Genomic DNA, 14,181 nt, shown 5'->3' on the forward strand with positions numbered 1-14,181 from the left:
TGGCTTGCACCCATAGATGCTTCTCAAGCAAATCCCAGGACGTCATTCTCCCCTTGTACTCGGCCTCGGTGAGGCCGCAGCTGGAGTACTGTGTCCAGTTTTGGGCCCCACAATTCAAAAAGGATGTGGAGAAGCTTGAGAGAGTTCAGAGAAGAGCCACGTGCATGATCAGAGGTCAGGAAAACAGACCCTACGATGACAGGCTGAGAGCTATGGGGCTCTTTAGCCTGGAAAAGCGCAGTCTCAGGGGTGATCTGATGGCCACCTGTAAGTTTATCAGGGATGACCACCAGTATCTGGGGGAACTTTTGTTCACCAGAACGCCCCAAGGGATGACGAGTCTCGAACGGTTATAAACTACTGCAAGACGGTTTCAGGCTGGACCTAAGGAAGAATTTCTTTACTGTCCGAGTCCCCAAGGCCTGGAACAGCCTGCCATCAGGGGTGGTTCAAGCACCTACTTTGAACACCTTCAAGAGAATATTGGATGCTTATCTTGCTGGGATCCTGTGACCCCAGCTGACTTCCTGCCCCTTCAGGCAGGGTGGGGGCTGGACTCGATGATCTTCCGAGGTTCCTTCCAGCCCTAATTTCTATAAAATCTATGAAAAACCCAAAGTTTTAAGTTATATACCTAAAGTTTATGAATACGGTTTAACATGGTGCCACTTTTGTTTTACATTGTTAAGAGCCATCTGGGAAGTTGCTTACAAAAAAAAGTCTACATTAAATATTGCTGAGGTTGCGAATTCAAGCATTCAGAAGTCAGGAAGTATCTATGTTAAAAGTTACCTGCACTGTAAAATTAGCCAAAATACTTGAAGGGTCACAAAGCACTGGTATAAAATGGAAAAATTGACAAACCTGAAAGAATTAGTTTTTGTTATTGGGATTTGCCTCCTGAGACTGAGCACAAATGCAGAATGCATGGGAGCAATAATCGGTGCAAAGAAAATGCAAACAATAAGGATTAGCGTAGACCCACCAGAACCAATCATTTGTAAACAACACCCAATAAAATCTGTATACCTGGTGTATCCCAAAGCAGTACAATTGGAGAAGGCGATGCTGTTTAGAAATATTTACCAAAGGCAAGAGCAGTATTTATGAAACTGAAGACCATTGAGAGATCAAAGGAAACATTAGTCTTGGAATGAAAAATTACTTAACGGCAATGGAAAATCAGTTATATAGTCATGAAAGCTGGAGGATGAGTAAAAGTTGAAAAGAAGAAAGAACTTTTCTTGTATGGATGGGATAAAAGAAGCTTGCAGGTTTTCTGGCCAAAACTGGTATTACCAGGACAGCCAGGAGAGAAGACAAAACAAGCACACATCATCATGGAAATAAAAGAAAGAAGATGAAAGTGGATTGACCATATGCTAAGAATGGGCAATGAAAAACTACCTAAAACAAACAATATTGGGGACACCGACTAGAAGACAAACAGGCACAGAAGACAAAGGGAAGAGTGAAGGAATTTGAAACCAAGTGATCAATCCTAGAAAGAAGAGCAGCTGACCGTTGGGTAGAAATGCTTCCTTGCAGGGTCTATCTGCTATAGGCCCTGAAGAATGTGAAGCAAGCAAAATCATGGAATATTAATTCCCATCTCTTGTGCACATGTTTAAAATAATGTGCTATTTCCCACATTCAGTGCATGGAATGAATAAGACCTGTTGTCAAGGAAAAAGCTGTTGACTGAGACACCAAATTTTATTCCTCCTCTGCCTCAGACTTTGTGTTTTGTATTGTTTAACACTATCGTAATGGGCATGCAGAAAGGGCCAGATTAAAGTTTCATGGGTCATCTTAATTCTGGCATTTCTTAACTTTTCATTATTTGACTCTTCCCCTTATTTGACTTTGCCTCATAATGTTCTCTTAAGACAGTTTTTGAGGTTTCCATATGCAGTATGTTTAGTTAATGTTCAGGATTCTCAGTAAGACTCTTCCTGCTTCTCCCACACCCAGCAAAGAGGATCAAAGAAGTCTTTTTATCGCCACTGCCATCTCTAGATGAAGGAAAATGTAAAACCAGCAGAGCTCACTCTCCTGTTGATCCTGCCAGGGAGGAACTCAGACACCTGTAAGGATGTGAGTAATACTGGTTTAAATTTGTAATAGGAAGTCAGGATGGAGGGGGAAGAGAAATGGTGTAAGAGATTAATTGTTTACTAATGTAAACATAAGTTCTTCAGTGAAGGAGAGGCAGATGGACCAAGTAGCTTTAGGGCAAATACGAGTTCCTTGCTCAGTGTTGGAGGGAAGTGACCTGCCAATTAGTATCTACTGCACATTTACCTCTAGAAAAGGGCTGGGCAAAATAAGGCCTGCAGGTCAGGTCTGGCCTGCCAAGGGATCTCATCCGGCCTGTGGCAGGTCCCTTACCACTGCCCAGCCCAGGCGTGGGGGGCAGCTCCAGTCATGGTGTGTGGCCAGTCCCGCTGCCCCAGGGCGTGCAGCAGCACAGGGGTGGGACAGCATCTGGACTCCACTTCCCAGCAGTCCCTACAGCGGAGGCTCCCGTCTGCCCTGGGCCTCAGCCCTGTGCTGTCACCCCTCAGCCGTCCCGGCTCCCGACAGCCTGTCTCACTCCTGGAGGCCATTTCCTGCCCACCCACGGCCCCATCCGATCTGCCAGCCAAGTGTGCCCTGCCCGCACAGGTCCCAGCTGGTTTCCATGGAGACCCCACCTACCTGCTCCCTCTGGTGCTCCTGGTGATGGTTGTGCGGTGGATGGACAGGGCTGGAGCAGCACACCCCACTCCCCACCCTACCCTGCCATGCCAGGCCAGGTTAGCATTCTCCCCTCTTCTCCACCCCCCACCCCCCCACCTACCCACAACAGTTCACCCAAATTCCTAAAGTGCCCCTCCAGCTAAAATAATTGCCCACCCTTGATCTAGAGGCGCTGGCTATTAACACTGGTGATGCACGGGTGCTGTAGTGCTACGGCAGGGGCAGGCAAAATATGGCCCACAAGCCGGATCTGGCCCACCAGGCACTTTCATCCAGCCTGTAGCACCCACCAACTAATTGTACCCTGCCCAGCCCTTCTGCCTGTAAGGGTGGGAGTGAGGCACTCACGGACAAAAATGCCCCAGCATACTCTATTGTGCCTTGCTCCTACCCTTGTGGGCAAAAGGGCCCGGCCTGGCTAGTGCACAAGCTTCCAGGTGGGGCTGCTGCTGCAGCCAGTAAGGGACCTACCTACTCGGCTTCCCTGGTGTCCTGCTCACTCCAGCCAATGGGTAGGGAAGCACTGGGGTAGGGGCAGATCTGCAGCTGGGCAGGAGTGCAGAGCATGGGGCCAGGGCTGGTGGCAGCATGGAGCCCTTGCCCAGTGGGGCAGTGGTAGCGTGGAACTTGGGTGGGCCCACCTCACACTCCCCATCACTCCTCTTCCCATGGCACACAGTGCTGGCAAGCAGTAGCAGCAGCAGTAGGCGGGGCTACTTGGGATGCTTGTGCCCAGTGGCACACAGCTCTGGCTAGTGCTGCACATTGTGGTGAGGGGCGCAGCTCCCACCAGGTTATCTCTATCACCAGCACTCCCCACCGTGCATGCACAGCCTCTGCACTCATGTGGCATGGGAGAAAAGCCCCATACTGGAGCTGGCTAGCTTCCCTGTCCCTGGACCTGTGCAGCAGGGGGTGGAGAAGGCAGCCGGCTCCAGCATGCAGGGCTTCCCTCCTGTGCCACACAAGTGTAGGAGCTGTGTGTGCACAGCAGGGAGTGCTGGCAATAGCGATGACCCAGCAGGGGCTGCGCCCCTCACCACGATGGGCTGCGCTTGTTGAAGCCATGTGCCCCAAGGCACCAGTGCCTGGCATGAGCACCCTGAGCACCCCTGCCTGCTGCTGTGCCGTGTGTGTGGGGGGGGTGTCTCCGGGGGGGGGGGCCCCCACACCTCTCCCACCTTCCTTCACACCCCACCAATGCCAACGCACCCATACCCTACCCCCACAATGCACCACATATACACAACCCCCAATGTACCTTATGCCCTCCTACACCCTTACACCATACCCCCCCCCCCACCCCACACACACAGAGCCTACCATGTTTATCCCAATTCAAGGCAATTTTGGACCTAAGATGACCTCCCCCCTCAAATAATGAGATTGTATACAGAGAAAATTATAAAATGCTTATAACTTTCTCTATGTAGAAGCTAATTAATGGGGGGTCATCTTGAATTCCCTCCTCCACCACCACCATTGTGGTGTGGAAAGCAGTGGTGGAGCGATGAGGGTGAGCAGGCAGCCAGAACCCTTGCCTCCCTTTTCCTTGCCCCTCCCATGCCTGCTCCTGCTCTCCCTGCCGCTTGCCCCCCAGCCACTTGGCCCCCAGCCACTTGGCTTCTGTAGGGCAGTCAGTGGTAGCAGCAGCCCTGGCGTTGGTCCAGCTTGGCCAGGCAAAAGCAGTGGTGGCAGCTCTGAGTTGGGGTCAGAGTTAGAGCCAGAGCAGAACCAGAAGGTAAATGGTTGTAGGGCGGTGGCAGGGGGAGCAGCTGTGCGGTGTCCACCATCCTCCCCATGAGTCATGCACCACATAGTCTTCTTCATATACCCCCCTCCCCACTGCATGGTCTTCCTTGTGCTTCTGTAGTGCATCCTTTCCCCACAGCACAAGCCACCTTGGCCCAGGGCAGATGGCAGCTTGGCTTGGGGTTTGCCCTGGGCCTGGAGCCAGGCAGTTGCTGCCTGTCCCAGCTGGGCTTAAACCCTCATGTTGATTAGGAATGAAAGAACTTGTCTTGGATTCAAGTAGCTATGGTAGCTTCCATTGACACATCCAGAAAACCTGTGGAAGCATTAATAATAATTTTTTCTCACCAAGAAAGAGACTTCACACACAGTACCAAGAAGTCTTTGATCACCAGGGATCCTGGTTTCCCCTGATAAATTGCAAATTCTCTGGTTAAAAAAAAAAAAAAAAGGTAAATTCTCTGGTAAAAGCCACAGAATCCATGATTAAAATGAAACACCACTAATATATGTGTGTATGTATATGCGTGTATATATATGTATGTATCAATTGAACACAATGTTTTATTGATATATTTACAATTTTAAAGCAGTTTGGAAGCCTACCAGTGTCAATCACTATAGTAAAATAAATTCTAAGTACCTATAATTTTTTATATTTGATTTTGAGTTTTTTATCATGGAAAATCAGAGCTCCCCCTGCCCCCTTAGCTCAGCAGGAAGCAGGCCCAGGCCCCTGACTCCCCATCCACAGCCCCCTGCCTCCCCATAGCCCTGCCAGAAGGTGCCCCCAGGTGCCAGGGCTATAGGGCCAGGAACTCAGGTCTGCAGCCCCCTGCCATCTGCAGCAGTGCCCGAACCCCAGCTGCTGCATGTGAGAGGCTGCTGCGGCCCAAGCGGGGAGCCCAGCTCTCCTTCCCCAAAGAGGTTGCATGGCCAGAGTAGAGCCTGAAGCAGGATGGATGCAGGTTACCTGCTGCGGGCTAGAGGTGGGGTGCAGCTACCTGCTGCCCATGCACACTTCTGGGTGGGTGTGCAGGGGGAGCATGTACCTCCCAGATCTGTGCACAGGACAGGGGCAGGGGCAGGCTGCCTGGTGCAGGCTCAGGCTCCCCACCCTGCTGCCCTCTCCTGGGGCCTCTGTGGCCCAGTGGATGGGACCCAGCACAACAGGGCAGAGAGGGGTCAGACAGGGAAGATTGTTGCTGCCACTGCAAGCTCCATGCTGCCCTGGCGACGCCCCCTGCCCACCCCAAAGCAGCGAAGGGCACAACCTCACACTGCCACTCCCAGTGCTCTGGTGCGGGCAGGGGATGCGTCACCAGGGCACCGCGGGGCTCAGCAGCAGCAACAATCTTCCCCACCTGGCCCCAGCTTGCCCAGCTGCGTCGGGTCCTGCCCACCAGGCCACAGAGGCCCTGGGGGAGGTCAGGAGGACGGGGAGCCTGACCCTGCAGCGGGCAGCCCACCCTGCCCCTGCCCTGCACAGAGATCTGGAGGGCACAGGTCCCCCCTTCCCCACTGGGTGTGCACATGGCAGCAGGGAGCCAGCCCCACCTGGACGAGCATCTCGTTCCCTGCCAGTGCATAGTGGCCCTAAACCCCACGCCCCATGCACTGCCCAGCTGGGCAGCATCCCCAGCCCTGCCCTGCCCAACTCCCTCCTTCCCTATTTGGGGCCTCAATACCCACCCCCGCCACCAGACTTATCTGCGGGAGCTGCTCTCCGGGCTGCCTGACGGCCATGTGCATATCCATGCATATAGTGCCCCCCGCCCCGACTGCCCTCCTCCCTCTCCCCCCCTGCCGAGGGCTGGGCAATTAATTCGACTGAAGGACCACTTACCGAATTTTGGTGAGCTGCCAAGTGCCGCATGGGTAGCCCACCCCTTGGTAGTTGCCCCTCTCCCTGGTCGCTATATTGGGACCAGAAGTCCTGCCCTCTAACCCCTGTCCTTTGCCACTGGCCCACCTCTATCGCGAGGCTCTGTGCAGCTCACCTGCGGCTCCTGCACTTGCACGGCACCAGGGGAAGCCCTGCGCTGGAGCCAACTGCCCTCCCCACCCCTTGCTGCGCAGGTCTTGGGACTCCACGGGGAAGCAAGGGCTGGGGCTCCCCTCTATTTCTGATGGAGTCCCAGGACCTGTGTGGCAGGGGTGGGAAAGGCAACTGACTCTAGCACAGGACTGGATAGAGGCAGGCCAGGCAGGCTGCGCTCCTTGCCCCCATGCAGAGCCTACCTGGCCTGCTTCTGTGTGGGAGAGTGTGGGGGGAGGTCCTCACACCCATGCCCTGCCTAGCTGAGCTCCACACTCCTGCTGCCCCCTTTGGGTGTGGCCTCCATGCCACTGCCAGCCCCACACTCCCTGCCCCACCCAGCTGCAGCTCCCCCCCCACCCCCACTGCTTCCCTACCTGCTGCCCAGATGCCAGGAAGCTAAGCCAGTCAATAGGGTGTGTTATGGTGGGGGGGAGGGGGCTGGCTGGCAGGTCAGATCTGGCCTGCAGGCCGTACTTTGCCCACCCCTGCCGCAGCCCCTTTAAGGCTGGAACTCTGTCAACCTGCAGAGAGCTCTTTGCAAAAGAGCAAAATCCACGTGTTTCTCTGTTAAAATTTAAAATGTGCATGTTTCTCTGGTAAAAGGGAAAATCTGAGGTTTTTCCATTTTTTTTTTTTTTTTTGTGGAAAATGGAAAATTCAGATCCCCGTTGATTACAAAAGAATAGCGTACAGAGTACACATCTTGTAAAAAATGTTTCAGTCAGTATCATTCTTGATTCTGACCCTTGGAAAATCTGACCTTTTTAATTGTATTCACCAAAGAATTAAATGTAGCATGCGTAGAAGCCAGCTCCATTCTTCTCTTCATATTATGCATGTGCATTACATACATGAACTCTGCTCTGAACCTTGATGTTCCTTCTGTTAACATCTTTTCTAAGTGGTTTTCATACATATTTAAATATTTACTACAAACCCATAAACTTGCTGTTACATCTAGCTAACTGCTGTAACTAAATATGGTTTGATTTAGCTTCTCAATTGGCTTTCATTCCACTTATTTTCAGGGTTGGACAGACTGGTGTTAGAACACAGGCAAAGATTAGACCGATTCTCCCCGCCCCCACTTGCAGGACACGCATTCCAAATAGACCATAACCATTCTGTTTTCCATTTGGCATACCGGGCATTAAGTAACAGTAGCTTACTCAGGCTGTGTATTGCCACTTCTTCTAATAATTAATTCCCATGGGGAAGTAGTTTTTGGTATCACTTTCCCGTCTTTATTTTCTAGTACAGTTGATGTACTGTCGTTTGGGGAATACAGTGTTGTTGAATTTTGCTTTAAATTTCTCCCCAGGGAAAAAGAGGTCTCTACTTTTCTTGCAGTCACTAGTAGGGATAGTTAGTGCTAGGGATGTCTCCTATTTCTGTTTCAGACTATATCTGCTGGAGTACAAATCTTAACTTTGCTCAGCCTATGTGATGGCATTGGACCAACAATGATGATGTGGTTTTAAATACTAATACAAGTCTGGTTGAGCTTTTTGAGAAAACTGTGAGAGTACAAGTTCAGTTAGTCCCCCAGAGATAAAAACAAGATGTCTGTGAAGACAAAAGCTGACTGTGCCAGAGTGGGATTGAAGGATGTGGAAAATTCAATCAGATTTTGCCTTGAGTTTGAAAGCATAACAGTGTCACGTCATAGATGTGGTATGAAAAAAAATGCAGAGTATTTCTCCAAAGTAACACATTTCCCAAGTTTGGCTTTTCCTACCTTTAAAAAAAAAAAAAAAAAAAAAATTTCCCACATTTTGTTTTTTCCCCCTTTAAAAAAAAAAAAAAAAAAAAAAAAAAAAAAAGCCTAACTCATCTCCTGTAAGGCATGACTTAAAAAGAAGGGAGATAGGTATGTGTCTCGTTCTCATCTGTGTGCATCCACAAAATGCCAGGATGTTGGACAGCCCTGGTCCAAAGCATGGAAGTACTAGACCTTTTCAACTAAACAGTTGTAAAAATGTTTATACAGAGCAAAACAATGCATTTTCCTGTGACTGACTTCTCTGAAAAAGACGCGTTGTTTCTTCTGAACTGCTGCTTTCACTTCCCTTCTCTCTGCCCCTAGTCAGACAGCCTCTGATCAATTTTGATCAACTAGAGAGTCTCTGGAGTTGGCAAGATAAGTTTCTGTAACAACAAATGTAGTGTCCTACCTTTAGACAGGGCAGATCAGACGCTCAAACACAAAATGAGGAATAACTGGCTAGGCAGTAGTGCTGCAGAAAAAGACCTGGAGGGTGAGTGGATTGGAAACTCAGTGAGTCAGCAATGCGGTGCTTTTGCCAAAAAAGGCGAATCTTATTCTGGGGTATATTAATAGGAGTGTTGTATACAAGATATGGGAGGTTATTATCCCGCTTTACTCTGTCAGGGAGGCCTCAGCTGCAGTACCATTTCCAGTTTTGTGCACCATGCTTTTAAGGAAGATGTAGACAGGCTGGAGACAGTCCAGACAAGATCAAGAAAAAGAGGTTTAGAAAATATGACTTGTAAAGAAAGGGTGAAGGAGCTGGGGTGGTTTAGTCTGGAAGAAGAATGATGGTGGCAGAATAGGGGGAATGATGCGGGGGACAGATACAACATGAAGGTTCCTATAAAAAAGACAATGAGTAGTTGGATAAACATCTGTTGGGGTGGTCTGTGTGTAATTGTCCTGCCTCAATGGAGGCAGGACTGGGGGGGGGGTAAACCTTTTTGGTAGGCATGCTACAAATTAGGCCTGCACTTTCCCTGGGCATGTCCAAACAAGTGCACACCTAGTTTGTGGCGCTGCAGACTGCGTGCTCTACAACATGCACATGTTCACTGCACTGCTAATTGGCGGCATGGCTGGGTTTTGTGACACAAGATCCTAGCGTCAAAAAAACCTGTGTCAAAAAAAAACCAGTGCAATGCACATGGCGGCAGCATGTGCCACCTGAAACGCGCCTAGCCGGCCAGAGTTGCACTGGCTGCTGGCCAGGCTCTGCGTGCCCAGATCACCACTGCAGTAGTCCCAGGAGACCCCCAGAACCCCAGGTAAGGCTGCTGGGGCCAACCCAGGTGCTGGCCCCAACCTCCTCTACCCCACCTGGAGCAACTTGCCTTGCGCCAGAGCACGCATGCAGGGGCATTCTCTGAGGACAGCTAGCAGTGACACAAACACGTGCCACTTCTGTTCATCACTGGGGAAATGCACATTTCTGCTCATGGGGATGTGTCCGCCTAACTGCCACCCCAGTCCTGCCTTAGACTCGGAGCAGTCTGCTGTTCTGATTCCTGCCCTATCTTCTGCATGTCGCACGGGCTGCCCATGCCACTAGAAGCACTTGTGCTGCAGGTTGGCCGTCCTTGGACTGGGTGATCTTTTAAGGTTACTTCTAGTTCTGTATTTCTACAGCCCCTTGCAGACATTTATTTAACATTCACATGTCCTTCCATGCCATGTATACATGGCAGGGCTTGGGATTGTTGGGATCGAATCCCAGTTGTGCAAGTGCCAATGCAGGGAGCCAGGATCAGGGACAGGTCCCTTACCTTAGTTCCCATGGCATGTGGGGAGCCTGGAATCGCGATCTCAGGCTCCACACACACTGGCAGCTCTAAACCCACACAGGGCTACCTGGGGCATGGGTCTGCAAGTGCCAGGTGGGAGGGAACCCAGGGACTTCCCCTGCTCTTCGTCTTTGAACTCTCACACATGGGTGTATAAAAGCCCTAGGAACCAGGATGGGGAGAGCCTCTTCAGAGATGCTGTTCCCTGGTTTCAGTTCCCAGCATCTTGGGATTTTAAATCACCATGTGCTACTCAGCTGGGTTGCAGATGTAGTGATTTAAAAGCCTGGGTTCAGGGACCTAAAACCAGAGAGCCCCTTGGGTTCCCATATCCTGAGTTTTTTAAAGACCTGGGACTATCTTGTGTTGTTCCAGGCACTCAGTTGAGAGGCAGATCCACATGGGGCAGCCCTGGGTCTAACAGGCATATTTAAGGCATGATACAAACTAGTTATATGTGGAAATCTTTATAGCTGGTTTACCCTGTTAATGTGCTATAAATTGGGGTGAAGGTGTAGAATATTACAATTTGTCACAGCACGTTAGTTGTGCCATTATTGTAATGTCTGCCAGGACCCTGTGATTCAACCAGCATGAAACGTTTTGCCCAGAATGACAAAGTTTGGCAAATTCACATAAGCAACTGATGAAAGGATCCTATAACAAAATGGGCAACCAGAAATGTCGGGAGCTGTACCTGTGGCATTTCACACCATTTCCTAGTGTATATATTATTTTGCATGGGTATGTAACACAAAGGAAGCAGTATTTACTGTACTCTGTGTGGGGGTTGGGGCTGTCAATGTGCATTAAAGGCATTTGTCTGAAACATCTGAGAAGACTTGGCTGAATGTGTTTTATTAAGTGTGTTGGTAGTTGAGAGTCTTAGATTTTCAGAGTTTGTGAATCTTGAGTTTATCCTAGCAATGTAATGAGCTTCCAGAGCGTCTCATGCTTGAAGTATGATTGCTGCAATTACAAAATTATATGGGAGCACAGGCATCAAGGTAAACAGTAGTTGAGTACTGTTTTTAAGACAAGCATCTTGCATCATTTTGAAGTCCAATTTAAATACTTAATCTCAACTAAAATGTTAAAACATTATTAAAAAGAAAGCTGTATGCTATCATTAGCATTTCACTTGTAGTCTCATGACTTCAGAAAGTCTGTCCATTTGGTAAGCTTATTTCAGTTTCTTTCAGTTAAAACATCACAAGGGCATTAGCTGCATAAGATACGTGATTAAATTAATGCTGCTATTACGCCCGTTGATGGCATCTGTGATTCTCAAACTTGTAGAGCCTTTTGTTTTTCTCCTTGAGATTTTTAACTTGCTTGGAGATGAGAAAAAGAATTTCAGAACTGAAGTTGAGCACTTAAATCTGCTAGATCCCTGACTTGAGGCACCCAAGTTGAAAATATTCCTGTTGTAGTTTTTTATAGTGAGTGAGCTGAGCAGCCTTAAAAAATATGCATTGTTTTTTGTCTGCATACTAGCCAAGGAGTACAAACTTCCCATTTTAAAGTTTGCAAACATCAAACTTTTTATGGCAGCTTGACAGGAAAGTGAATTACTGGCTTGAGTCAATACTCCATGCAAGATATTTCAAGTACAAAGTCAGAAACATAGTTTGAAATACTATAGTTTTTTCTAAAATGCTACTGTTTGGATGTAATTTTCCTCAGATAAAATTAAATAGAGATACTTTTTTTTAACTATCAGAAAGACTTTTACAGAGACTGGAAAAGTATGTAAGGCTTATCCTTAACGCAAGCTAGTAGGATATGAATCAACTCCTGATTTTACAAGGCATTCCAAGTTGCTGTCCCTGGGTTACCTCTGTGATTTAAACTAGAGCATATATATTCAGAAAAACATCCAGCACTGGAATGTTTAAACCAAAGGATTTAAACACCACAACCATTTGTAAGTTGATCCAATGACTAATTACCGTCTCTTAAAAATTAATATCTTATTTCTGGTCTGAATTTAACTAGCTTCAGTTTCTAGCAATTGAATCTTGTTATAACTTCATCTTGTAGATTGAAGAGCCCTCTATCATTTGTTTTATTTTCTTAGTACCACATACTGTGATCAAATTGCCCCATAACCTTCTTTTAATGAATTAAGTTGCTTGAGCATGCCACCATTGGGCATGTTTTTCAATTATTTAATCATTTTCATGGCTCTTCTCGGAGTCCTCTCCAGTTTATCAACATCATTCTTAAAGTGTGGACACACTATTCCAGTAGTGGCCACACCAATGCCAGATCTAGAAGTAATGCAACTTTCCCACTTCTACTCATTATTATTTTGTTGTATTATACAAGCAAAGATCACATAAGTCCTTTTGGCCATGGTGTCACATTGGGAACTCATGTTCAGCTCATGATTCACCTCAAACCCAAGCTCCTTTCAGAATAATTCTTTATCATAATAGAATTCTGTAAGGAGATCCTGTGTGCTTTGTTCCTGAATGCATGGTCTTTCTTTTACCAGTATTGATGGTCGCACCTAGAGAGTGGTGGTGGACAGGTCATTTTTGACCTGGAGGGATCTAGGCAGTGAAATCCCCCAGGGCTTGGTCCTCAGGCCTGTGCTAGTCAACATCTTTATCAGCGACTTGGAGGTGGGCGTGGAAAGCATGCTGTCCAAATTCTCTGATAACACAAAGATATGGGGAGAAGCAGGCACTCTGGGGGGGAGGGACAGAATCCAACTAGATCTAGACAGGTTACAGAGGTGGGCGGATGAGACTAGGATGGAATTCAATGCAGACAAGTGCAGGGTGCTACATATAGGGAGAAGGAACCAGCAACACAGTTATAGGCTGGGGAACACACTTCTCAACAACACAGTGGCTGAAAGGGATCTTGGAGTCATTGTTGACTCCAGGATGGACATGAGCTGCCAATGTGAGGAAGCGGTCAGTAAGGCTAACTGCACCGTGTCGTGCATCTAAAGATACATCACAAGCAGGTCCAGAGAGGTGATCCTTCCCCTCTATGTGGCGCTGGTCAGGCCACAATTGGAGTACTACATCCAGTTCTGGGCACCGTACTTCAAGAGGGATGTGGCTAACCTTGAGAGGGTCCAGAGGAGGGCCACTCACATGGTGAGGGGGCAGTAGGCCAGGCCCTGTGAAGATTGACTGAGGGGCCTGAATCTATTCAGCCTCCACAAGAGAAGACTGAGAGGGGATCTGGTGGCTGTCTATAAACTCACCAGGGGGGACCAGCAGAAAATAGGTGAGGCTCTGTTACTCCGCGCACCACCTGGGATAACAAGGAGTAACGGCCACAAATTGATTGAGAGCAGGTTCAGGCTTGATATCAGGAAGCATTACTTTATGGTTAGGGCTGCCAGGCTCTGGAATGGGCTCCAAAGGGAGGTGGTGCTCTCCCATACCTTGGGGGTCTTCAAGAGGAGGTTGGATAGATATCTGGCTAGGGTATTATGATCCCAGCACTTGTTCCTGCCCAGGGCAAGGGGTCAGACTTTATAATCTGTTCAGGTCCCTTCCAACCCTAGAAACTATGAAACTATGAAAATGCATCCTGTTTGCTTGCACCCAGCTTTACCAGTCAGTCCAGATCACTTTGTATCAGTGACCTGTTTCTTAACATTTACCACCCACCCAGTCTGGATGTCATGGCTTTGTAGTTTTCTAGGTTGGTGCTATAAATAGTAAAAGGCATAGGGCCATCTTATCTCAACATATGTGACACTGGGTGCATACACATGTAATAAGTCAACTTAAAATAAGGCAACTTAACTAAGTTGACTTAACTAATCTTCTGAGCTAAGTTGACTTAACTAATGCAATTCAAGATAATACACCTCAGAGGTATATTATCTTGTGCTGCATTTAAGTCACCTCTGTTCCACGTGTGTGTATGCTCTGACAATTAAGTTGACTTTAAAATGTTAAGACAGCTTAACTGTCAGAGAGTTAGTACCTGAGTATGCACCCATTGATGCTGAGATTTAAAAGAAAGTCAAGGTGATGTTTGAAAGCTCAGGTTAACGATGTAGGATGAAGGAACCCTCCAGGGGCCTCAGACATCTGCTCCTTCCTTCCCTCCCCACT

The 14,181-nt window shown here is 48.2% G+C and overlaps 1 protein-coding gene across 3 annotated transcripts in view; it reads left to right on the forward strand.

The window, feature by feature from the left end:
• Positions 1-754: 754 nt before the first annotated feature.
• The window catches only part of CDC42EP3 (CDC42 effector protein 3), a 35,158-nt gene continuing 21,731 nt past the window's right edge, over positions 755-14,181 (forward strand). Inside the window, exon 1 of one of the 3 annotated variants that reach the window (XM_006018432.3) lies at positions 755-2,097. The gene's annotated coding sequence lies outside the window, so the exon portion shown is untranslated. The remainder of the gene's footprint in view (positions 2,098-14,181) is intronic. The other 2 variants (XM_025197624.1, XM_025197625.1) reach the window with 2 other exon arrangements.

The sequence above is a fragment of the Alligator sinensis genome, unplaced genomic scaffold (genome assembly GCF_000455745.1).
Source record: "Alligator sinensis unplaced genomic scaffold, ASM45574v1 scaffold489_1, whole genome shotgun sequence".
In the NCBI taxonomy this organism is placed as follows: Eukaryota; Metazoa; Chordata; order Crocodylia; family Alligatoridae; genus Alligator; species Alligator sinensis.